The following is a 24,784-nucleotide window of genomic DNA, read 5'->3' as shown; positions in this document are numbered from 1 at the left end:
ATCCATGAGACACAGGGTCAAGACTGATTTGCATATGGCTGGATTCAAACTGGAACGGCGTGGGGAGCAAAAAAACGATGGATTTAGGCCCAGATCTCTGTACTGGGGTGAATATATGACATTGTTCTGGATTCTGTCCATCAACTGTTGTTTTTGCATTTGTCACCCGGAGTGGGAAGGGTATGCCCAGACGTGGGTCCCGTGCTCTCCATACCACTGGCTGAAGAGGGGTGAAACCCTGAAACCAGTCCTAGGATGCTTGTTTCCAGTCCAGGGAGGACCTGGCTTGGCAGTTCAGGCTGGACTGTACCCATGAGGCACAGGGTAAAGACTGATTTGCATATGGCTGGGTTCAAACTGGAAAAGCATGGTGAGCAAAAAAACAATGGATTTAGGCCCAGATCTCTGTACTGGGGTGAATGTATGACATTGTTCAGCATTCTGTCCATCAACTATTGTTTTTGCATTTGTCACCCCGAGTGGGAAGGGTATGCCCAGACATGGATCCCATGCTCTCCATGCCACTGGAATCAAGCTATCCTGGCTGAACAGGGGTGAAACCCCGATACCGGTCCTAGGATGCTTGTTTCCAGTCCAGGGAGGACCTGGCTTGGCAGTTCGGTCTGGACTGTACCCATGAGGCACAGAGTCAAGACTGATTTGCATATGGCTGGGTTCAAACTGGAACAGCACAGAGAGCAAAAAAACGATGGATTTAGGCCCAGATCTCTGTACTGGGGTGAATGTATGACATTGTTCTGCATTCTGTCCATCAACTGTTGTTTTTGCATTTGTCACCCCGAGTGGGAAGGGTATGCCCAGACGTGGGTCCCGTGCTCTCCATGCCACTGGAATCAAGCTATCCTGGCTGAAGAGGGGTGAAACCCCGAAAACGGTCCTAGGATGCTTGTTTCCAGTCCAAGGAGGACCTAGCTTGGCAGTTCCGGCTGGACTGTACCCATGAGGTACAGGGTCAAGACTGATTTGCATATGGCTGGGTTAAAACTGGAACGGCCTCGTGAGCAATAAAATGATGGATTTAGGCCCAGATCTCTGTAATGGTGTGAAGGTATCACATTGTTCTGCATTTTGTCCATCAACTGTTGTTTTTGCATTGGTCACCCGAGTGGGAAGGGTATGCTCAGACGTGAGTCCCGTGCTCTCCATGCCACTGGAATCAAGCTATCCTGGCTGAAGAGGGGTGAAACCCCAAAACCGGTCCTAGGATGCTTGTTTCCAGTCCAGGGAGGACCTAGCTTGGCAGTTCGGGCTGGACTGTACCCATGAGGTACAGGGTCAAGACTGATTTGCATATGGCTGGGTTCAAACTGGAACGGCCTCGTGAGCAATAAAATGATGGATTTAGGCCCAGATCTCTGTACTGGGGTGAATGTATGACATTGTTCTGCATTCTGTCCATCAACTGTTGTTTTTGCATTTGTCACCCCGAGTGGGAAGGGTATGCCCAGACGTGGGTCCCGTGCTCTCCATGCCACTGGAATCAAGCTATCCTGGCTGAAGAGGGGTGAAACCCCGAAACCGGTCCTAGGATGCTTGGTTCCAGTCCAGGCAGGACCTGGCTTAGCAGTTCGGGCTGGACTGTTCCCATGAGGTACAGGGTCAAGACTGATTTGCATATGGCTGGGTTCAAACTGGAACGGCCTCGTGAGCAATAAAATGATGGATTTAGGCCCAGATCTCTGTAATGGTGTGAAGGTATCACATTGTTCTGCATTTTGTCCATCAACTGTAGTTTTTGCATTGGTCACCCGAGTGGGAAGGGTATGCCCACACGTGGGTCCCGTGCTCTCCATGCCACTGGAATCAAGCTATCCTGGCTGAAGAGGGGTGAAACCCCAAAACCGGTCCTCGGATTCTTGTTTCCAGTCCAGGGAGGACCTGGATTGGAAGTTCGGGCTGGATTGTACCCATGAGGCACAGGGTCAAGACGGATTTGCATATGGTTGGGTTCATACCGGAACGGCATGGTGAGCAATAAAACGATGGATTTAGGCCCAGATCTCTGTACTGGGGTGAATGTATGACATTGTTCTGCATTTTGTCCATCAACTGTTGTTTTTGCATTTCTCATCCTGAGTGGGAAGGGTGTGCCAAGACGTGGGTCCCGTGCTCTCTATGCCACTGGAATCAAGCTATCCTGGCTGAAGAGGGGTGAAATCCCGAAACCGGTACTAGGATGCTTATTTCCAGTCCAGGGAGGACCTGGCTTGGCAGTTCGGGCTGGACTGAACCCATGAGGCACAGGGTCAAGACTGATTTGCATATGGCTGGGTTCAAACTGGAACGGCATGGTGAGCAAACAAACAATGGATTTACGCCCAGATCTCTGTACTGGGGTGAATGTATGACATTGTTCTGCATTCTGTCCATCAACTGTTGTTTTTGCATTTGTCACCCCGAGTGGGAAGGGTATGCCCAGACGTGGGTCCCGTGCTCTCCATGCCACTGGAATCAAGCTATCCTGGCTGAAGAGGGGTGAAACCCCGAAACCGGTCCTCGGATGCTTGTTTCCAGTCCAGGGAGGACCTGGATTGGAAGTTCGGGCTGGACTGTACCCATGAGGCACAGGGTCAAAACTGAATTGCATATGGCTAGGTTCAAACTGGAACGGCATGGTGAGCAAAAAAACGATGGATTTAGGCGCAGATCTCTGTACTGGGGTGAATGTATGACATTGTTCTGCATTCTGTCCATCAAATGTTGTTTTTGCATTTGTCACCCCGAGTGGGAAGGGTATGCCCAGACGTGGGTCCCGTGCTCTCCATGCCACTGGAATCAAGCTATCCTGGCTGAAGAGAGGTGACATCCCGAAACCGGTCCTAGGATGCTTGTTTCCAGTCCAGGGAGGACCTGGCTTGGCAGTTCTGGCTGGACTGTATCCATGAGACACAGGGTCAAGACTGATTTGCATATGGCTGGATTCAAACTGGAACGGCGTGGGGAGCAAAAAAATGATGGATTTAGGCCCAGATCTCTGTACTGGGGTGAATATATGACATTGTTCTGGATTCTGTCCATCAACTGTTGTTTTTGCATTTGTCACCCGGAGTGGGAAGGGTATGCCCAGACGTGGGTCCCGTGCTCTCCATACCACTGGCTGAAGAGGGGTGAAACCCCGAAACCAGTCCTAGGATGCTTGTTTCCAGTCCAGGGAGGACCTTGCTTGGCAGTTCGGGCTGGACTGTACCCATGAGGCACAGGGTCAAGACTGATTTGCATATGGCTGGGTTCAAACTGGAAAAGCATGGTGAGCAAAAAAACAATGGATTTAGGCCCAGATCTCTGTACTGGGGTGAATGTATGACATTGTTCAGCATTCTGTCCATCAACTATTGTTTTTGCATTTGTCACCCCGAGTGGGAAGGGTATGCCCAGACATGGATCCCATGCTCTCCATGCCACTGGAATCAAGCTATCCTGGCTGAAGAGGGGTGAAACCCCGATACCGGTCCTAGGATGCTTGTTTCCAGTCCAGGGAGGACCTGGCTTGGCAGTTCGGTCTGGACTGTACCCATGAGGCACAGAGTCAAGACTGATTTGCATATGGCTGGGTTCAAACTGGAACAGCACAGAGAGCAAAAAAACGATGGATTTAGGCCCAAATCTCTGTACTGGGGTGAATATATGACATTGTTCTGCATTCTGTCCATCAACTGTTGTTTTTGCATTTGTCACCCCGAGTGGGAAGGGTATGCCCAGACGTGGGTCCCGTGCTCTCCATGCCACTGGAATCAAGCTATCCTGGCTGAAGAGGGGTGAAACCCCGAAACCGGTCCTAGGATGCTTGTTTCCAGTCCAGGGAGGACCTAGCTTGGCAGTTCGGGCTGGACTGTACCCATGAGGTACAGGGTCAAGACTGATTTGCATATGGCTGGGTTCAAACTGGAACGGCCTCGTGAGCAATAAAATGATGGATTTAGGCCCAGATCTCTGTAATGGTGTGAAGGTATCACATTGTTCTGCATTTTGTCCATCAACTGTTGTTTTTGCATTGGTCACCCGAGTGGGAAGGGTATGCTCAGACGTGAGTCCAGTGCTCTCCATGCCACTGGAATCAAGCTATCCTGGCTGAAGAGGGGTGAAACCCCAAAACCGGTCCTACGATGCTTGTTTCCAGTCCAGGGAGGACCTAGCTTGGCAGTTCGGGCTGGACTGTACCCATGAGGTACAGGGTCAAGACTGATTTGCATATGGCTGGGTTCAAACTGGAACGGCCTCGTGAGCAATAAAATGATGGATTTAGGCCCAGATCTCTGTAATGGTGTGAAGGTATCACATTGTTCTGCATTTTGTCCATCAACTGTTGTTTTTGCATTGGTCACCCGAGTGGGAAGGGTATGCCCAGACGTGGGTCCCGTGCTCTCCATACCACTGGCTGAAGAGGGGTGAAACCCCGAAACCGGTCCTCGGATGCTTGTTTCCAGTCCAGGGAGGACCTGGCTTGGCAGTCCGGGCTGGACTGTACCCATGAGACACAGGGTCAAGACTGATTTGCACATGGCTGGGTTCAAACTGGAACGGCATGGTGAGCAAAAAAACGATGGATTTAGGCCCAGATCTCTGTACTGGGGTGAATGTATGACACTGTTCTGCATTCTGTCCATCAACTGTTGTTTTTGCATTTGTCACCCCGAGTGGGACGGGTATGCTCAGACGTGAGTCCCGTAGTCTCCATGCCACTGGAATCAAGCTATCCTGGCTGAAGAGGGGTGAAACCCCGAAACCGGTCCTAGGATCCTTGGTTCCAGTCCAGGCAGGACCTGGCTTAGCAGTTCGGGCTGGACTGTTCCCATGAGGCACAGAGTCAAGACTGATTTGCATATAGCTGGGGTGATACTGGAATGGCATGGTGAGCAAAAAAACGATGGATTTAGACCCAGATCTCTGTACTGGGGTGAATGTATGACATTGTTCTGCATTCTGTCCATCAACTGTTGTTTTTGCATTTGTCAACCCGAGTGGGACGGGTATGCCCAGATGTGGGTCCCGTGCTCTCCATGCCACTGGAATCAAGCTATCCTGGCTGAAGAGGGGTGACATCCCGAAACCGGTCCTAGGATGCTTGTTTCCAGTCCAGGGAGGACCTGGCTTGGCAGTTCTGGCTGGACTGTATCCATGAGACACAGGGTCAAGACTGATTTGCATATGGCTGGGTTCAAACTGGAACAGCATGGTGAGCAAAAAAATGATGGATTTAGGCCCAGATCTCTGTACTGGGGTGAATGTATGACATTGTTCTGCATTCTGTCAATCAACTGTTTTTTTTGCATTTGTCACCCCGAGTGGGACGGGTATGCTCAGACGTGAGTCCCATGCTCTCCATGCCACTGGAATCAAGCTATCCTGGCTGAAGAGGGGTGAATCCCCGAAACCAGTCCTAAGATGCTTGTTTCCAGTCCAGGGAGGACCTGGCTTGGCAGTTCTGGCTGGACTGTATCCATGAGACACAGGGTCAAGACTGATTTGCATATGGCTGGGTTCAAACTGGAACAGCATGGTGAGCAAAAAAATGATGGATTTAGGCCCAGATCTCTGTACTGGGGTGAATGCGTGATATTGCTCTGCATTCTGTCCATCAACTGTTGTTTTTGCATTAGTCACCCCGAGTGGAGCGGGCATGCTCAGACTAGAGTCCCGTGCTCTTCATGCCACTGGAATCAAGCTATCATGGCTGAAGAGGGGTGAAATCCCGAAACCGGTACTAGGATGCTTGTTTCCAGTCCAGGGAGGACCTGGCTTGGCAGTTCGGGCTGGACTGAACCCATGAGGCACAGGGTCAAGACTGATTTGCATATGGCTGGGTTCAAACTGGAACGGCATGGTGAGCAAACAAACAATGGATTTACGCCCAGATCTCTGTACTGGGGTGAATGTATGACATTGTTCTGCATTCTGTCCATCAACTGTTGTTTTTGCATTTGTCACCCCGAGTGGGAAGGGTATGCCCAGACGTGGGTCCCGTGCTCTCCATGCCACTGGAATCAAACTATCCTGGCTGAAGAGGGGTGAAACCCCGAAACCGGTCCTCGGATGCTTGTTTCCAGTCCAGGGAGGACCTGGATTGGAAGTTCGGGCTGGACTGTACCCATGAGGCACAGGGTCAAAACTGAATTGCATATGGCTAGGTTCAAACTGGAACGGCATGGTGAGCAAAAAAACGATGGATTTAGGCGCAGATCTCTGTACTGGGGTGAATGTATGACATTGTTCTGCATTCTGTCCATCAAATGTTGTTTTTGCATTTGTCACCCCGAGTGGGAAGGGTATGCCCAGACGTGGGTCCCGTGCTCTCCATGCCACTGGAATCAAGCTATCCTGGCTGAAGAGAGGTGACATCCCGAAACCGGTCCTAGGATGCTTGTTTCCAGTCCAGGGAGGACCTGGCTTGGCAGTTCTGGCTGGACTGTATCCATGAGACACAGGGTCAAGACTGATTTGCATATGGCTGGATTCAAACTGGAACGGCGTGGGGAGCAAAAAAACGATGGATTTAGGCCCAGATCTCTGTACTGGGGTGAATATATGACATTGTTCTGGATTCTGTCCATCAACTGTTGTTTTTGCATTTGTCACCCGGAGTGGGAAGGGTATGCCCAGACGTGGGTCCCGTGCTCTCCATACCACTGGCTGAAGAGGGGTGAAACCCTGAAACCAGTCCTAGGATGCTTGTTTCCAGTCCAGGGAGGACCTGGCTTGGCAGTTCGGGCTGGACTGTACCCATGAGGCACAGGGTAAAGACTGATTTGCATATGGCTGGGTTCAAACTGGAAAAGCATGGTGAGCAAAAAAACAATGGATTTAGGCCCAGATCTCTGTACTGGGGTGAATGTATGACATTGTTCAGCATTCTGTCCATCAACTATTGTTTTTGCATTTGTCACCCCGAGTGGGAAGGGTATGCCCAGACATGGATCCCATGCTCTCCATGCCACTGGAATCAAGCTATCCTGGCTGAAGAGGGGTGAAACCCCGATACCGGTCCTAGGATGCTTGTTTCCAGTCCAGGGAGGACCTGGCTTGGCAGTTCGGTCTGGACTGTACCCATGAGGCACAGAGTCAAGACTGATTTGCATATGGCTGGGTTCAAACTGGAACAGCACAGAGAGCAAAAAAACGATGGATTTAGGCCCAGATCTCTGTACTGGGGTGAATGTATGACATTGTTCTGCATTCTGTCCATCAACTGTTGTTTTTGCATTTGTCACCCCGAGTGGGAAGGGTATGCCCAGACGTGGGTCCCGTGCTCTCCATGCCACTGGAATCAAGCTATCCTGGCTGAAGAGGGGTGAAACCCCGAAAACGGTCCTAGGATGCTTGTTTCCAGTCCAGGGAGGACCTAGCTTGGCAGTTCCGGCTGGACTGTACCCATGAGGTACAGGGTCAAGACTGATTTGCATATGGCTGGGTTCAAACTGGAACGGCCTCGTGAGCAATAAAATGATGGATTTAGGCCCAGATCTCTGTAATGGTGTGAAGGTATCACATTGTTCTGCATTTTGTCCATCAACTGTTGTTTTTGCATTGGTCACCCGAGTGGGAAGGGTATGCTCAGACGTGAGTCCCGTGCTCTCCATGCCACTGGAATCAAGCTATCCTGGCTGAAGAGGGGTGAAACCCCAAAACCGGTCCTAGGATGCTTGTTTCCAGTCCAGGGAGGACCTAGCTTGGCAGTTCGGGCTGGACTGTACCCATGAGGTACAGGGTCAAGACTGATTTGCATATGGCTGGGTTCAAACTGGAACGGCCTCGTGAGCAATAAAATGATGGATTTAGGCCCAGATCTCTGTACTGGGGTGAATGTATGACATTGTTCTGCATTCTGTCCATCAACTGTTGTTTTTGCATTTGTCACCCCGAGTGGGAAGGGTATGCCCAGACGTGGGTCCCGTGCTCTCCATGCCACTGGAATCAAGCTATCCTGGCTGAAGAGGGGTGAAACCCCGAAACTGGTCCTAGGATGCTTGTTTCCAGTCCAGGGAGGACCTAGCTTGGCAGTTCGGGCTGGACTGTACCCATGAGGTACAGGGTCAAGACTGATTTGCATATGGCTGGGTTCAAACTGGAACGGCCTCGTGAGCAATACAATGATGGATTTAGGCCCAGATCTCTGTAATGGTGTGAAGTTATCACATTGTTCTGCATTTTGTCCTTCAACTGTTGTTTTTGCATTGGTCACCCGAGTGGGAAGGGTATGCCCAGACGTGAGTCCCGTGCTCTCCATGCCACTGGAATCAAGCTATCCTGGCTGAAGAGGGGTGAAACCCCGAAACCGGTCCTCGGATGCTTGTTTCCAGTCCAGGGAGGACCTGGCTTGGCAGTCCGGGCTGGACTGTACCCATGAGACACAGGGTCAAGACTGATTTGCACATGGCTGGGTTCAAACTGGAACGGCGTGGTGAGCAAAAAAACGATGGATTTAGGCACAGATCTCTGTACTGGGGTGAATGTATGACACTGTTCTGCATTCTGTCCATCAACTCTTGTTTTTGCATTTGTCACCCCGAGTGGGACGGGTATGCTCAGACGTGAGTCCCGTGCTCTCCATGCCACTGGAATCAAGCTATCCTGGCTGAAGAGGGGTGAAACCCCGAAACCGGTCCTAGGATCCTTGGTTCCAGTCCAGGCAGGACCTGGCTTAGCAGTTCGGGCTGGACTGTTCCCATGAGGCACAGAGTCAAGACTGATTTGCATATGGCTGGGGTGATACTGGAATGGCATGGTGAGCAAAAAAACGATGGATTTAGACCCAGATCTCTGTACTGGGGTGAATGTATGACATTGTTCTGCATTCTGTCCATCAACTGTTGTTTTTGCATTTGTCAACCCGAGTGGGACGGGTATGCCCAGATGTGGGTCCCGTGCTCTCCATGCCACTGGAATCAAGCTATCCTGGCTGAAGAGGGGTGACATCCCGAAACCGGTCCTAGGATGCTTGTTTCCAGTCCAGGGAGGACCTGGCTTGGCAGTTCTGGCTGGACTGTATCCATGAGACACAGGGTCAAGACTGATTTGCATATGGCTGGGTTCAAACTGGAACAGCATGGTGAGCAAAAAAATGATGGATTTAGGCCCAGATCTCTGTACTGGGGTGAATGTATGACATTGTTCTGCATTCTGTCAATCAACTGGTTTTTTTGCATTTGTCACCCCGAGTGGGACGGGTATGCTCAGACGTGAGTCCCGTGCTCTCCATGCCACTGGAATCAAGCTATCCTGGCTGAAGAGGGGTGAATCCCCGAAACCGGTCCTAGGATGCTTGTTTCCAGTCCAGGGAGGACCTGGCTTGGCAGTTCTGGCTGGACTGTATCCATGAGACACAGGGTCAAGACTGATTTGCATATGGCTGGATTCAAACTGGAACGGCGTGGGGAGCAAAAAAACGATGGATTTAGGCCCAGATCTCTGTACTGGGGTGAATATATGACATTGTTCTGGATTCTGTCCATCAACTGTTGTTTTTGCATTTGTCACCCGGAGTGGGAAGGGTATGCCCAGACGTGGGTCCCGTGCTCTCCATACCACTGGCTGAAGAGGGGTGAAACCCCGAAACCAGTCCTAGGATGCTTGTTTCCAGTCCAGGGAGGACCTTACTTGGCAGTTCGGGCTGGACTGTACCCATGAGGCACAGGGTCAAGACTGATTTGCATATGGCTGGGTTCAAACTGGAAAAGCATGGTGAGCAAAAAAACAATGGATTTAGGCCCAGATCTCTGTACTGGGGTGAATGTATGACATTGTTCAGCATTCTGTCCATCAACTATTGTTTTTGCATTTGTCACCCCGAGTGGGAAGGGTATGCCCAGACATGGATCCCATGCTCTCCATGCCACTGGAATCAAGCTATCCTGGCAGAAGAGGGGTGAAACCCCGATACCGGTCCTAGGATGCTTGTTTCCAGTCCAGGGAGGACCTGGCTTGGCAGTTCGGTCTGGACTGTACCCATGAGGCACAGAGTCAAGACTGATTTGCATATGGCTGGGTTCAAACTGGAACAGCACAGAGAGCAAAAAAACGATGGATTTAGGCCCAGATCTCTGTACTGGGGTGAATGTATGACATTGTTCTGCATTCTGTCCATCAACTGTTGTTTTTGCATTTGTCACCCCGAGTGTGAAGGGTATGCCCAGACGTGGGTCCCGTGCTCTCCATGCCACTGGAATCAAGCTATCCTGGCTGAAGAGGGGTGAAACCCCGAAACCGGTCCTAGGATGCTTGTTTCCAGTCCAGGGAGGACCTAGCTTGGCAGTTCGGGCTGGACTGTACCCATGAGGTACAGGGTCAAGACTGATTTGCATATGGCTGGGTTCAAACTGGAACGGCCTCGTGAGCAATAAAATGATGGATTTAGGCCCAGATCTCTGTAATGGTGTGAAGGTATCACATTGTTCTGCATTTTGTCCATCAACTGTTGTTTTTGCATTGGTCACCCGAGTGGGAAGGGTATGCTCAGACGTGAGTCCCGTGCTCTCCATGCCACTGGAATCAAGCTATCCTGGCTGAAGAGGGGTGAAACCCCAAAACCGGTCCTACGATGCTTGTTTCCAGTCCAGGGAGGACCTAGCTTGGCAGTTCGGGCTGGACTGTACCCATGAGGTACAGGGTCAAGACTGATTTGCATATGGCTGGGTTCAAACTGGAACGGCCTCGTGAGCAATAAAATGATGGATTTAGGCCCAGATCTCTGTAATGGTGTGAAGGTATCACATTGTTCTGCATTTTGTCCATCAACTGTTGTTTTTGCATTGGTCACCCGAGTGGGAAGGGTATGCCCAGACGTGGGTCCCATGCTCTCCATACCACTGGCTGAAGAGGGGTGAAATCCCGAAACCGGTCCTCGGATGCTTGTTTCCAGTCCAGGGAGGACCTGGCTTGGCAGTCCGGGCTGGACTGTACCCATGAGACACAGGGTCAAGACTGATTTGCACATGGCTGGGTTCAAACTGGAACGGCATGGTGAGCAAAAAAACGATGGATTTAGGCCCAGATCTCTGTACTGGGGTGAATGTATGACACTGTTCTGCATTCTGTCCATCAACTGTTGTTTTTGCATTTGTCACCCCGAGTGGGACGGGTATGCTCAGACGTGAGTCCCGTAGTCTCCATGCCACTGGAATCAAGCTATCCTGGCTGAAGAGGGGTGAAACCCCGAAACCGGTCCTAGGATCCTTGGTTCCAGTCCAGGCAGGACCTGGCTTAGCAGTTCGGGCTGGACTGTTCCCATGAGGCACAGAGTCAAGACTGATTTGCATATAGCTGGGGTGATACTGGAATGGCATGGTGAGCAAAAAAACGATGGATTTAGACCCAGATCTCTGTACTGGGGTGAATGTATGACATTGTTCTGCATTCTGTCCATCAACTGTTGTTTTTGCATTTGTCAACCCGAGTGGGACGGGTATGCCCAGATGTGGGTCCCGTGCTCTCCATGCCACTGGAATCAAGCTATCCTGGCTGAAGAGGGGTGACATCCCGAAACCGGTCCTAGGATGCTTGTTTCCAGTCCAGGGAGGACCTGGCTTGGCAGTTCTGGCTGGACTGTATCCATGAGACACAGGGTCAAGACTGATTTGCATATGGCTGGGTTCAAACTGGAACAGCATGGTGAGCAAAAAAATGATGGATTTAGGCCCAGATCTCTGTACTGGGGTGAATGTATGACATTGTTCTGCATTCTGTCAATCAACTGTTTTTTTTGCATTTGTCACCCCGAGTGGGACGGGTATGCTCAGACGTGAGTCCCGTGCTCTCCATGCCACTGGAATCAAGCTATCCTGGCTGAAGAGGGGTGAATCCCCGAAACCGGTCCTAGGATGCTTGTTTCCAGTCCAGGGAGGACCTGGCTTGGCAGTTCTGGCTGGACTGTATCCATGAGACACAGGGTCAAGACTGATTTGCATATGGCTGGATTCAAACTGGAACGGCGTGGGGAGCAAAAAAACGATGGATTTAGGCCCAGATCTCTGTACTGGGGTGAATATATGACATTGTTCTGGATTCTGTCCATCAACTGTTGTTTTTGCATTTGTCACCCGGAGTGGGAAGGGTATGCCCAGACGTGGGTCCCGTGCTCTCCATACCACTGGCTGAAGAGGGGTGAAACCCCGAAACCAGTCCTAGGATGCTTGTTTCCAGTCCAGGGAGGACCTTGCTTGGCAGTTCGGGCTGGACTGTACCCATGAGGCACAGGGTCAAGACTGATTTGCATATGGCTGGGTTCAAACTGGAAAAGCATGGTGAGCAAAAAAACAATGGATTTAGGCCCAGATCTCTGTACTGGGGTGAATGTATGACATTGTTCAGCATTCTGTCCATCAACTATTGTTTTTGCATTTGTCACCCCGAGTGGGAAGGGTATGCCCAGACATGGATCCCATGCTCTCCATGCCACTGGAATCAAGCTATCCTGGCTGAAGAGGGGTGAAACCCCGATACCGGTCCTAGGATGCTTGTTTCCAGTCCAGGGAGGACCTGGCTTGGCAGTTCGGTCTGGACTGTACCCATGAGGCACAGAGTCAAGACTGATTTGCATATGGCTGGGTTCAAACTGGAACAGCACAGAGAGCAAAAAAACGATGGATTTAGGCCCAGATCTCTGTACTGGGGTGAATGTATGACATTGTTCTGCATTCTGTCCATCAACTGTTGTTTTTGCATTTGTCACCCCGAGTGGGAAGGGTATGCCCAGACGTGGGTCCCGTGCTCTCCATGCCACTGGAATCAAGCTATCCTGGCTGAAGAGGGGTGAAACCCCGAAACCGGTCCTAGGATGCTTGTTTCCAGTCCAGGGAGGACCTAGCTTGGCAGTTCGGGCTGGACTGTACCCATGAGGTACAGGGTCAAGACTGATTTGCATATGGCTGGGTTCAAACTGGAACGGCCTCGTGAGCAATAAAATGATGGATTTAGGCCCAGATCTCTGTAATGGTGTGAAGGTATCACATTGTTCTGCATTTTGTCCATCAACTGTTGTTTTTGCATTGGTCACCCGAGTGGGAAGGGTATGCTCAGACGAGAGTCCCGTGCTCTCCATGCCACTGGAATCAAGCTATCCTGGCTGAAGAGGGGTGAAACCCCAAAACCGGTCCTACGATGCTTGTTTCCAGTCCAGGGAGGACCTAGCTTGGCAGTTCGGGCTGGACTGTACCCATGAGGTACAGGGTCAAGACTGATTTGCATATGGCTGGGTTCAAACTGGAACGGCCTCGTGAGCAATAAAATGATGGATTTAGGCCCAGATCTCTGTAATGGTGTGAAGGTATCACATTGTTCTGCATTTTGTCCATCAACTGTTGTTTTTGCATTGGTCACCCGAGTGGGAAGGGTATGCCCAGACGTGGGTCCCGTGCTCTCCATACCACTGGCTGAAGAGGGGTGAAACCCCGAAACCGGTCCTCGGATGCTTGTTTCCAGTCCAGGGAGGACCTGGCTTGGCAGTCCGGGCTGGACTGTACCCATGAGACACAGGGTCAAGACTGATTTGCACATGGCTGGGTTCAAACTGGAACGGCATGGTGAGCAAAAAAACGATGGATTTAGGCCCAGATCTCTGTACTGGGGTGAATGTATGACACTGTTCTGCAGTCTGTCCATCAACTGTTGTTTTTGCATTTGTCACCCCGAGTGGGACGGGTATGCTCAGACGTGAGTCCCGTAGTCTCCATGCCACTGAAATCAAGCTATCCTGGCTGAAGAGGGGTGAAACCCCGAAACCGGTCCTAGGATCCTTGGTTCCAGTCCAGGCAGGACCTGGCTTAGCAGTTCGGGCTGGACTGTTCCCATGAGGCACAGAGTCAAGACTGATTTGCATATAGCTGGGGTGATACTGGAATGGCATGGTGAGCAAAAAAACGATGGATTTAGACCCAGATCTCTGTACTGGGGTGAATGTATGACATTGTTCTGCATTCTGTCCATCAACTGTTGTTTTTGCATTTGTCAACCCGAGTGGGACGGGTATGCCCAGATGTGGGTCCCGTGCTCTCCATGCCACTGGAATCAAGCTATCCTGGCTGAAGAGGGGTGACATCCCGAAACCGGTCCTAGGATGCTTGTTTCCAGTCCAGGGAGGACCTGGCTTGGCAGTTCTGGCTGGACTGTATCCATGAGACACAGGGTCAAGACTGATTTGCATATGGCTGGGTTCAAACTGGAACAGCATGGTGAGCAAAAAAATGATGGATTTAGGCCCAGATCTCTGTACTGGGGTGAATGTATGACATTGTTCTGCATTCTGTCAATCAACTGGTTTTTTTGCATTTGTCACCCCGAGTGGGACGGGTATGCTCAGACGTGAGTCCCGTGCTCTCCATGCCACTGGAATCAAGCTATCCTGGCTGAAGAGGGGTGAATCCCCGAAACCGGTCCTAGGATGCTTGTTTCCAGTCCAGGGAGGACCTGGCTTGGCAGTTCTGGCTGGACTGTATCCATGAGACACAGGGTCAAGACTGATTTGCATATGGCTGGATTCAAACTGGAACGGCGTGGGGAGCAAAAAAACGATGGATTTAGGCCCAGATCTCTGTACTGGGGTGAATATATGACATTGTTCTGGATTCTGTCCATCAACTGTTGTTTTTGCATTTGTCACCCGGAGTGGGAAGGGTATGCCCAGACGTGGGTCCCGTGCTCTCCATACCACTGGCTGAAGAGGGGTGAAACCCCGAAACCAGTCCTAGGATGCTTGTTTCCAGTCCAGGGAGGACCTTGCTTGGCAGTTCGGGCTGGACTGTACCCATGAGGCACAGGGTCAAGACTGATTTGCATATGGCTGGGTTCAAACTGGAAAAGCATGGTGAGCAAAAAAACAATGGATTTAGGCCCAGATCTCTGTACTGGGGTGAATGTATGACATTGTTCAGCATTCTGTCCATCAACTATTGTTTTTGCATTTGTCACCCCGAGTGGGAAGGGTATGCCCAGACATGGATCCCATGCTCTCCATGCCACTGGAATCAAGCTATCCTGGCTGAAGAGGGGTGAAACCCCGATACCGGTCCTAGGATGCTTGTTTCCAGTCCAGGGAGGACCTGGCTTGGCAGTTCGGTCTGGACTGTACCCATGAGGCACAGAGTCAAGACTGATTTGCATATGGCTGGGTTCAAACTGGAACAGCACAGAGAGCAAAAAAACGATGGATTTAGGCCCAGATCTCTGTACTGGGGTGAATGTATGACATTGTTCTGCATTCTGTCCATCAACTGTTGTTTTTGCATTTGTCACCCCGAGTGGGAAGGGTATGCCCAGACGTGGGTCCCGTGCTCTCCATGCCACTGGAATCAAGCTATCCTGGCTGAAGAGGGGTGAAACCCCGAAACCGGTCCTAGGATGCTTGTTTCCAGTCCAGGGAGGACCTAGCTTGGCAGTTCGGGCTGGACTGTACCCATGAGGTACAGGGTCAAGACTGATTTGCATATGGCTGGGTTCAAACTGGAACGGCCTCGTGAGCAATAAAATGATGGATTTAGGCCCAGATCTCTGTAATGGTGTGAAGGTATCACATTGTTCTGCATTTTGTCCATCAACTGTTGTTTTTGCATTGGTCACCCGAGTGGGAAGGGTATGCTCAGACGTGAGTCCCGTGCTCTCCATGCCACTGGAATCAAGCTATCCTGGCTGAAGAGGGGTGAAACCCCAAAACCGGTCCTACGATGCTTGTTTCCAGTCCAGGGAGGACCTAGCTTGGCAGTTCGGGCTGGACTGTACCCATGAGGTACAGGGTCAAGACTGATTTGCATATGGCTGGGTTCAAACTGGAACGGCCTCGTGAGCAATAAAATGATGGATTTAGGCCCAGATCTCTGTAATGGTGTGAAGGTATCACATTGTTCTGCATTTTGTCCATCAACTGTTGTTTTTGCATTGGTCACCCGAGTGGGAAGGGTATGCCCAGACGTGGGTCCCGTGCTCTCCATACCACTGGCTGAAGAGGGGTGAAACCCCGAAACCGGTCCTCGGATGCTTGTTTCCAGTCCAGGGAGGACCTGGCTTGGCAGTCCGGGCTGGACTGTACCCATGAGACACAGGGTCAAGACTGATTTGCACATGGCTGGGTTCAAACTGGAACGGCATGGTGAGCAAAAAAACGATGGATTTAGGCCCAGATCTCTGTACTGGGGTGAATGTATGACACTGTTCTGCATTCTGTCCATCAACTGTTGTTTTTGCATTTGTCACCCCGAGTGGGACGGGTATGCTCAGACGTGAGTCCCGTAGTCTCCATGCCACTGAAATCAAGCTATCCTGGCTGAAGAGGGGTGAAACCCCGAAACCGGTCCTAGGATCCTTGGTTCCAGTCCAGGCAGGACCTGGCTTAGCAGTTCGGGCTGGACTGTTCCCATGAGGCACAGAGTCAAGACTGATTTGCATATAGCTGGGGTGATACTGGAATGGCATGGTGAGCAAAAAAACGATGGATTTAGACCCAGATCTCTGTACTGGGGTGAATGTATGACATTGTTCTGCATTCTGTCCATCAACTGTTGTTTTTGCATTTGTCAACCCGAGTGGGACGGGTATGCCCAGATGTGGGTCCCGTGCTCTCCATGCCACTGGAATCAAGCTATCCTGGCTGAAGAGGGGTGACATCCCGAAACCGGTCCTAGGATGCTTGTTTCCAGTCCAGGGAGGACCTGGCTTGGCAGTTCTGGCTGGACTGTATCCATGAGACACAGGGTCAAGACTGATTTGCATATGGCTGGGTTCAAACTGGAACAGCATGGTGAGCAAAAAAATGATGGATTTAGGCCCAGATCTCTGTACTGGGGTGAATGTATGACATTGTTCTGCATTCTGTCAATCAACTGGTTTTTTTGCATTTGTCACCCCGAGTGGGACGGGTATGCTCAGACGTGAGTCCCATGCTCTCCATGCCACTGGAATCAAGCTATCCTGGCTGAAGAGGGGTGAATCCCCGAAACCAGTCCTAAGATGCTTGTTTCCAGTCCAGGGAGGACCTGGCTTGGCAGTTCTGGCTGGACTGTATCCATGAGACACAGGGTCAAGACTGATTTGCATATGGCTGGGTTCAAACTGGAACAGCATGGTGAGCAAAAAAATGATGGATTTAGGCCCAGATCTCTGTACTGGGGTGAATGCGTGATATTGCTCTGCATTCTGTCCATCAACTGTTGTTTTTGCATTAGTCACCCCGAGTGGAGCGGGCATGCTCAGACTAGAGTCCCGTGCTCTTCATGCCACTGGAATCAAGCTATCATGGCTGAAGAGGGGTGAAATCCCGAAACCGGTACTAGGATGCTTGTTTCCAGTCCAGGGAGGACCTGGCTTGGCAGTTCGGTCTGGACTGTACCCATGAGGCACAGAGTCAAGACTGATTTGCATATGGCTGGGTTCAAACTGGAACAGCACAGAGAGCAAAAAAACGATGGATTTAGGCCCAGATCTCTGTACTGGGGTGAATGTATGACATTGTTCTGCATTCTGTCCATCAACTGTTGTTTTTGCATTTGTCACCCCGAGTGGGAAGGGTATGCCCAGACGTGGGTCCCGTGCTCTCCATGCCACTGGAATCAAGCTATCCTGGCTGAAGAGGGGTGAAACCCCGAAAACGGTCCTAGGATGCTTGTTTCCAGTCCAGGGAGGACCTAGCTTGGCAGTTCCGGCTGGACTGTACCCATGAGGTACAGGGTCAAGACTGATTTGCATATGGCTGGGTTCAAACTGGAACGGCCTCGTGAGCAATAAAATGATGGATTTAGGCCCAGATCTCTGTAATGGTGTGAAGGTATCACATTGTTCTGCATTTTGTCCATCAACTGTTGTTTTTGCATTGGTCACCCGAGTGGGAAGGGTATGCTCAGACGTGAGTCCCGTGCTCTCCATGCCACTGGAATCAAGCTATCCTGGCTGAAGAGGGGTGAAACCCCAAAACCGGTCCTAGGATGCTTGTTTCCAGTCCAGGGAGGACCTAGCTTGGCAGTTCGGGCTGGACTGTACCCATGAGGTACAGGGTCAAGACTGATTTGCATATGGCTGGGTTCAAACTGGAACGGCCTCGTGAGCAATAAAATGATGGATTTAGGCCCAGATCTCTGTACTGGGGTGAATGTATGACATTGTTCTGCATTCTGTCCATCAACTGTTGTTTTTGCATTTGTCACCCCGAGTGGGAAGGGTATGCCCAGACGTGGGTCCCGTGCTCTCCATGCCACTGGAATCAAGCTATCCTGGCTGAAGAGGGGTGAAACCCCGAAACTGGTCCTAGGATGCTTGTTTCCAGTCCAGGGAGGACCTAGCTTGGCAGTTCGGGCTGGACTGTACCCATGAGGTACAGGGTCAAGACTGATTTGCATATGGCTGGGTTCAAACTGGAACGGCCTCGTGAGCAATACAATGATGGATTTAGGCCCAGATCTCTGTAATGGTGTGAAGTTATCACATTGTTCTGCATTTTGTCCATCAACTGTTGTTTTTGCATTGGTCACCCGAGTGGGAAGGGTATGCCCAGACGTGAGTCCCGTGCTCTCCATGCCACTGGAATCAAGCTATCCTGGCTGAAGAGGGGTGAAACCCCGAAACCGGTCCTCGGATGCTTGTTTCCAGTCCAGGGAGGACCTGGCTTGGCAGTCCGGGCTGGACTGTACCCATGAGACACAGGGTCAAGACTGATTTGCACATGGCTGGGTTCAAACTGGAACGGCGTGGTGAGCAAAAAAACGATGGATTTAGGCACAGATCTCTGTACTGGGGTGAATGTATGACACTGCACTGTTCTGCATTCTGTCCATCAACTCTTGTTTTTGCATTTGTCACCCCGAGTGGGACGGGTATGCTCAGACGTGAGTCCCGTGCTCTCCATGCCACTGGAATCAAGCTATCCTGGCTGAAGAGGGGTGAAACCCCGAAACCGGTCCTAGGATCCTTGGTTCCAGTCCAGGCAGGACCTGGCTTAGCAGTTCGGGCTGGACTGTTCCCATGAGGCACAGAGTCAAGACTGATTTGCATATGGCTGGGGTGATACTGGAATGGCATGGTGAGCAAAAAAACGATGGATTTAGACCCAGATCTCTGTACTGGGGTGAATGTATGACATTGTTCTGCATTCTGTCCATCAACTGTTGTTTTTGCATTTGTCAACCCGAGTGGGACGGGTATGCCCAGATGTGGGTCCCGTGCTCTCCATGCCACTGGAATCAAGCTATCCTGGCTGAAGAGGGATGACATCCCGAAACCGGTCCTAGGATGCTTGTTTCCAGTCCAGGGAGGACCTGGCTTGGCAGTTCTGGCTGGACTGTATCCATGAGACACAGGGTCAAGACTGATTTGCATATGGCTGGGTTCAAACTGGAACAGCATGGTGAGCAAAAAAATGATGGATTTAGGCCCAGATCTCTGTACTGGGGTGAATGTATGACATTGTTCTGCATTCTGTCAATCAACTGGTTTTTTTGCATTTGTCACCCCGAGTGGGACGGGTATGCTCAGACGTGAGTCCCGTGCTCTCCATGCCACTGGAATCAAGCTATCCTGGCTGAAGAGGGGTGAATCCCCGAAACCGGTCCTAGGATGCTTGTTTCCAGTCCAGGGAGGACCTGGCTTGGCAGTTCTGGCTGGACTGTATCCATGAGACACAGGGTCAAGACTGATTTGCATATGGCTGGATTCAAACTGGAACGGCGTGGGGAGCAAAAAAACGATGGATTTAGGCCCAGATCTCTGTAATGGTGTGAAGGTATCACATTGTTCTGCATTTTGTCCATCAACTGTTGTTTTTGCATTGGTCACCCGAGTGGGAAGGGTATGCCCAGACGTGGGTCCCATGCTCTCCATACCACTGGCTGAAGAGGGGTGAAATCCCGAAACCGGTCCTCGGATGCTTGTTTCCAGTCCAGGGAGGACCTGGCTTGGCAGTCCGGGCTGGACTGTACCCATGAGACACAGGGTCAAGACTGATTTGCACATGGCTGGGTTCAAACTGGAACGGCATGGTGAGCAAAAAAACGATGGATTTAGGCCCAGATCTCTGTACTGGGGTGAATGTATGACACTGTTCTGCATTCTGTCCATCAACTGTTGTTTTTGCATTTGTCACCCCGAGTGGGACGGGTATGCTCAGACGTGAGTCCCGTAGTCTCCATGCCACTGGAATCAAGCTATCCTGGCTGAAGAGGGGTGAAACCCCGAAACCGGTCCTAGGATCCTTGGTTCCAGTCCAGGCAGGACCTGGCTTAGCAGTTCGGGCTGGACTGTTCCCATGAGGCACAGAGTCAAGACTGATTTGCATATAGCTGGGGTGATACTGGAATGGCATGGTGAGCAAAAAAACGATGGATTTAGACCCAGATCTCTGTACTGGGGTGAATGTATGACATTGTTCTGCATTCTGTCCATCAACTGTTGTTTTTGCATTTGTCAACCCGAGTGGGACGGGTATGCCCAGATGTGGGTCCCGTGCTCTCCATGCCACTGGAATCAAGCTATCCTGGCTGAAGAGGGGTGACATCCCGAAACCGGTCCTAGGATGCTTGTTTCCAGTCCAGGGAGGACCTGGCTTGGCAGTTCTGGCTGGACTGTATCCATGAGACACAGGGTCAAGACTGATTTGCATATGGCTGGGTTCAAACTGGAACAGCATGGTGAGCAAAAAAATGATGGATTTAGGCCCAGATCTCTGTACTGGGGTGAATGTATGACATTGTTCTGCATTCTGTCAATCAACTGGTTTTTTTGCATTTGTCACCCCGAGTGGGACGGGTATGCTCAGACGTGAGTCCCGTGCTCTCCATGCCACTGGAATCAAGCTATCCTGGCTGAAGAGGGGTGAATCCCCGAAACCGGTCCTAGGATGCTTGTTTTCAGTCCAGGGAGGACCTGGCTTGGCAGTTCTGGCTGGACTGTATCCATGAGACACAGGGTCAAGACTGATTTGCATATGGCTGGATTCAAACTGGAACGGCGTGGGGAGCAAAAAAACGATGGATTTAGGCCCAGATCTCTGTACTGGGGTGAATATATGACTTTGTTCTGGATTCTGTCCATCAACTGTTGTTTTTGCATTTGTCACCCGGAGTGGGAAGGGTATGCCCAGACGTGGGTCCCGTGCTCTCCATACCACTGGCTGAAGAGGGGTGAAACCCCGAAACCAGTCCTAGGATGCTTGTTTCCAGTCCAGGGAGGACCTTGCTTGGCAGTTCGGGCTGGACTGTACCCATGAGGCACAGGGTCAAGACTGATTTGCATATGGCTGGGTTCAAACTGGAAAAGCATGGTGAGCAAAAAAACAATGGATTTAGGCCCAGATCTCTGTACTGGGGTGAATGTATGACATTGTTCAGCATTCTGTCCATCAACTATTGTTTTTGCAATTGTCACCCCGAGTGGGAAGGGTATGCCCAGACATGGATCCCATGCTCTCCATGCCACTGGAATCAAGCTATCCTGGCTGAAGAGGGGTGAAACCCCGATACCGGTCCTAGGATGCTTGTTTCCAGTCCAGGGAGGACCTGGCTTGGCAGTTCGGTCTGGACTGTACCCATGAGGCACAGAGTCAAGACTGATTTGCATATGGCTGGGTTCAAACTGGAACAGCACAGAGAGCAAAAAAACGATGGATTTAGGCCCAGATCTCTGTACTGGGGTGAATGTATGACATTGTTCTGCATTCTGTCCATCAACTGTTGTTTTTGCATTTGTCACCCCGAGTGGGAAGGGTATGCCCAGACGTGGGTCCCGTGCTCTCCATGCCACTGGAATCAAGCTATCCTGGCTGAAGAGGGGTGAAACCCCGAAACCGGTCCTAGGATGCTTGTTTCCAGTCCAGGGAGGACCTAGCTTGGCAGTTCGGGCTGGACTGTACCCATGAGGTACAGGGTCAAGACTGATTTGCATATGGCTGGGTTCAAACTGGAACGGCCTCGTGAGCAATAAAATGATGGATTTAGGCCCAGATCTCTGTAATGGTGTGAAGGTATCACATTGTTCTGCATTTTGTCCATCAACTGTTGTTTTTGCATTGGTCACCCGAGTGGGAAGGGTATGCTCAGACGTGAGTCCCGTGCTCTCCATGCCACTGGAATCAAGCTATCCTGGCTGAAGAGGGGTGAAACCCCAAAACCGGTCCTACGATGCTTGTTTCCAGTCCAGGGAGGACCTAGCTTGGCAGTTCGGGCTGGACTGTACCCATGAGGTACAGGGTCAAGACTGATTTGCATATGGCTGGGTTCAAACTGGAACGGCCTCGTGAGCAATAAAATGATGGATTTAGGCCCAGATCTCTGTAATGGTGTGAAGGTATCACATTGTTCTGCATTTTGTCCATCAACTGTTGTTTTTGCATTGGTCACCCGAGTGGGAAGGGTATGCCCAGACGTGGGTCCCGTGCTCTCCATACCACTGGCTGAAGAGGGGTGAAACCCCGAAACCGGTCCTCGGATGCTTGTTTCCAGTCCAGGGAGGACCTGGCTTGGCAGTCCGGGCTGGACTGTACCCATGAGACACAGGGTCAAGACTGATTTGCACATGGCTGGGTTCAAACTGGAACGGCATGGTGAGCAAAAAAACGATGGATTTAGGCCCAGATCTCTGTACTGGGGTGAATGTATGACACTGTTCTGCATTCTGTCCATCAACTGTTGTTTTTGCATTTGTCACCCCGAGTGGGACGGGTATGCTCAGACGTGAGTCCCGTAGTCTCCATGCCACTGAAATCAAGCTATCCTGGCTGAAGAGGGGTGAAACCCCGAAACCGGTCCTAGGATCCTTGGTTCCAGTGCAGGCAGGACCTGGCTTAGCAGTTCGGGCTGGACTGTTCCCATGAGGCACAGAGTCAAGACTGATTTGCATATAGCTGGGGTGATACTGGAATGGCATGGTGAGCAAAAAAACGATGGATTTAGACCCAGATCTCTGTACTGGGGTGAATGTATGACATTGTTCTGCATTCTGTCCATCAACTGTTGTTTTTGCATTTGTCAACCCGAGTGGGACGGGTATGCCCAGATGTGGGTCCCGTGCGCTCCATGCCACTGGAATCAAGCTATCCTGGCTGAAGAGGGGTGACATCCCGAAACCGGTCCTAGGATGCTTGTTTCCAGTCCAGGGAGGACCTGGCTTGGCAGTTCTTGCTGGACTGTATCCATGAGACACAGGGTCAAGACTGATTTGCATATGGCTGGGTTCAAACTGGAACAGCATGGTGAGCAAAAAAATGATGGATTTAGGCCCAGATCTCTGTACTGGGGTGAATGTATGACATTGTTCTGCATTCTGTCAATCAACTGGTTTTTTCGCATTTGTCACCCCGAGTGGGACGGGTATGCTCAGACGTGAGTCCCGTGCTCTCCATGCCACTGGAATCAAGCTATCCTGGCTGAAGAGGGGTGAATCCCCGAAACCGGTCCTAGGATGCTTGTTTCCAGTCCAGGGAGGACCTGGCTTGGCAGTTCTGGCTGGACTGTATCCATGAGACACAGGGTCAAGACTGATTTGCATATGGCTGGATTCAAACTGGAACGGCGTGGGGAGCAAAAAAACGATGGATTTAGGCCCAGATCTCTGTACTGGGGTGAATATATGACATTGTTCTGGATTCTGTCCATCAACTGTTGTTTTTGCATTTGTCACCCGGAGTGGGAAGGGTATGCCCAGACGTGGGTCCCGTGCTCTCCATACCACTGGCTGAAGAGGGGTGAAACCCCGAAACCAGTCCTAGGATGCTTGTTTCCAGTCCAGGGAGGACCTTGCTTGGCAGTTCGGGCTGGACTGTACCCATGAGGCACAGGGTCAAGACTGATTTGCATATGGCTGGGTTCAAACTGGAAAAGCATGGTGAGCAAAAAAACAATGGATTTAGGCCCAGATCTCTGTACTGGGGTGAATGTATGACATTGTTCAGCATTCTGTCCATCAACTATTGTTTTTGCATTTGTCACCCCGAGTGGGAAGGGTATGCCCAGACATGGATCCCATGCTCTCCATGCCACTGGAATCAAGCTATCCTGGCTGAAGAGGGGTGAAACCCCGATACCGGTCCTAGGATGCTTGTTTCCAGTCCAGGGAGGACCTGGCTTGGCAGTTCGGTCTGGACTGTACCCATGAGGCACAGAGTCAAGACTGATTTGCATATGGCTGGGTTCAAACTGGAACAGCACAGAGAGCAAAAAAACGATGGATTTAGGCCCAGATCTCTGTACTGGGGTGAATGTATGACATTGTTCTGCATTCTGTCCATCAACTGTTGTTTTTGCATTTGTCACCCCGAGTGGGAAGGGTATGCCCAGACGTGGGTCCCGTGCTCTCCATGCCACTGGAATCAAGCATTCCTGGCTGAAGAGGGGTGAAACCCCGAAACCGGTCCTAGGATGCTTGTTTCCAGTCCAGGGAGGACCTAGCTTGGCAGTTCGGGCTGGACTGTACCCATGAGGTACAGGGTCAAGACTGATTTGCATATGGCTGGGTTCAAACTGGAACGGCCTCGTGAGCAATAAAATGATGGATTTAGGCCCAGATCTCTGTAATGGTGTGAAGGTATCACATTGTTCTGCATTTTGTCGATCAACTGTTGTTTTTGCATTGGTCACCCGAGTGGGAAGGGTATGCTCAGACGTGAGTCCCGTGCTCTCCATGCCACTGGAATCAAGCTATCCTGGCTGAAGAGGGGTGAAACCCCAAAACCGGTCCTACGATGCTTGTTTCCAGTCCAGGGAGGACCTAGCTTGGCAGTTCGGGCTGGACTGTACCCATGAGGTACAGGGTCAAGACTGATTTGCATATGGCTGGGTTCAAACTGGAACGGCCTTGTGAGCAATAA

The sequence above is a fragment of the Triturus cristatus genome, chromosome 1_1 (genome assembly GCF_964204655.1).
Source record: "Triturus cristatus chromosome 1_1, aTriCri1.1, whole genome shotgun sequence".
In the NCBI taxonomy this organism is placed as follows: Eukaryota; Metazoa; Chordata; class Amphibia; order Caudata; family Salamandridae; genus Triturus; species Triturus cristatus.
Note: the sequence above shows the minus strand (reverse complement) of the source record.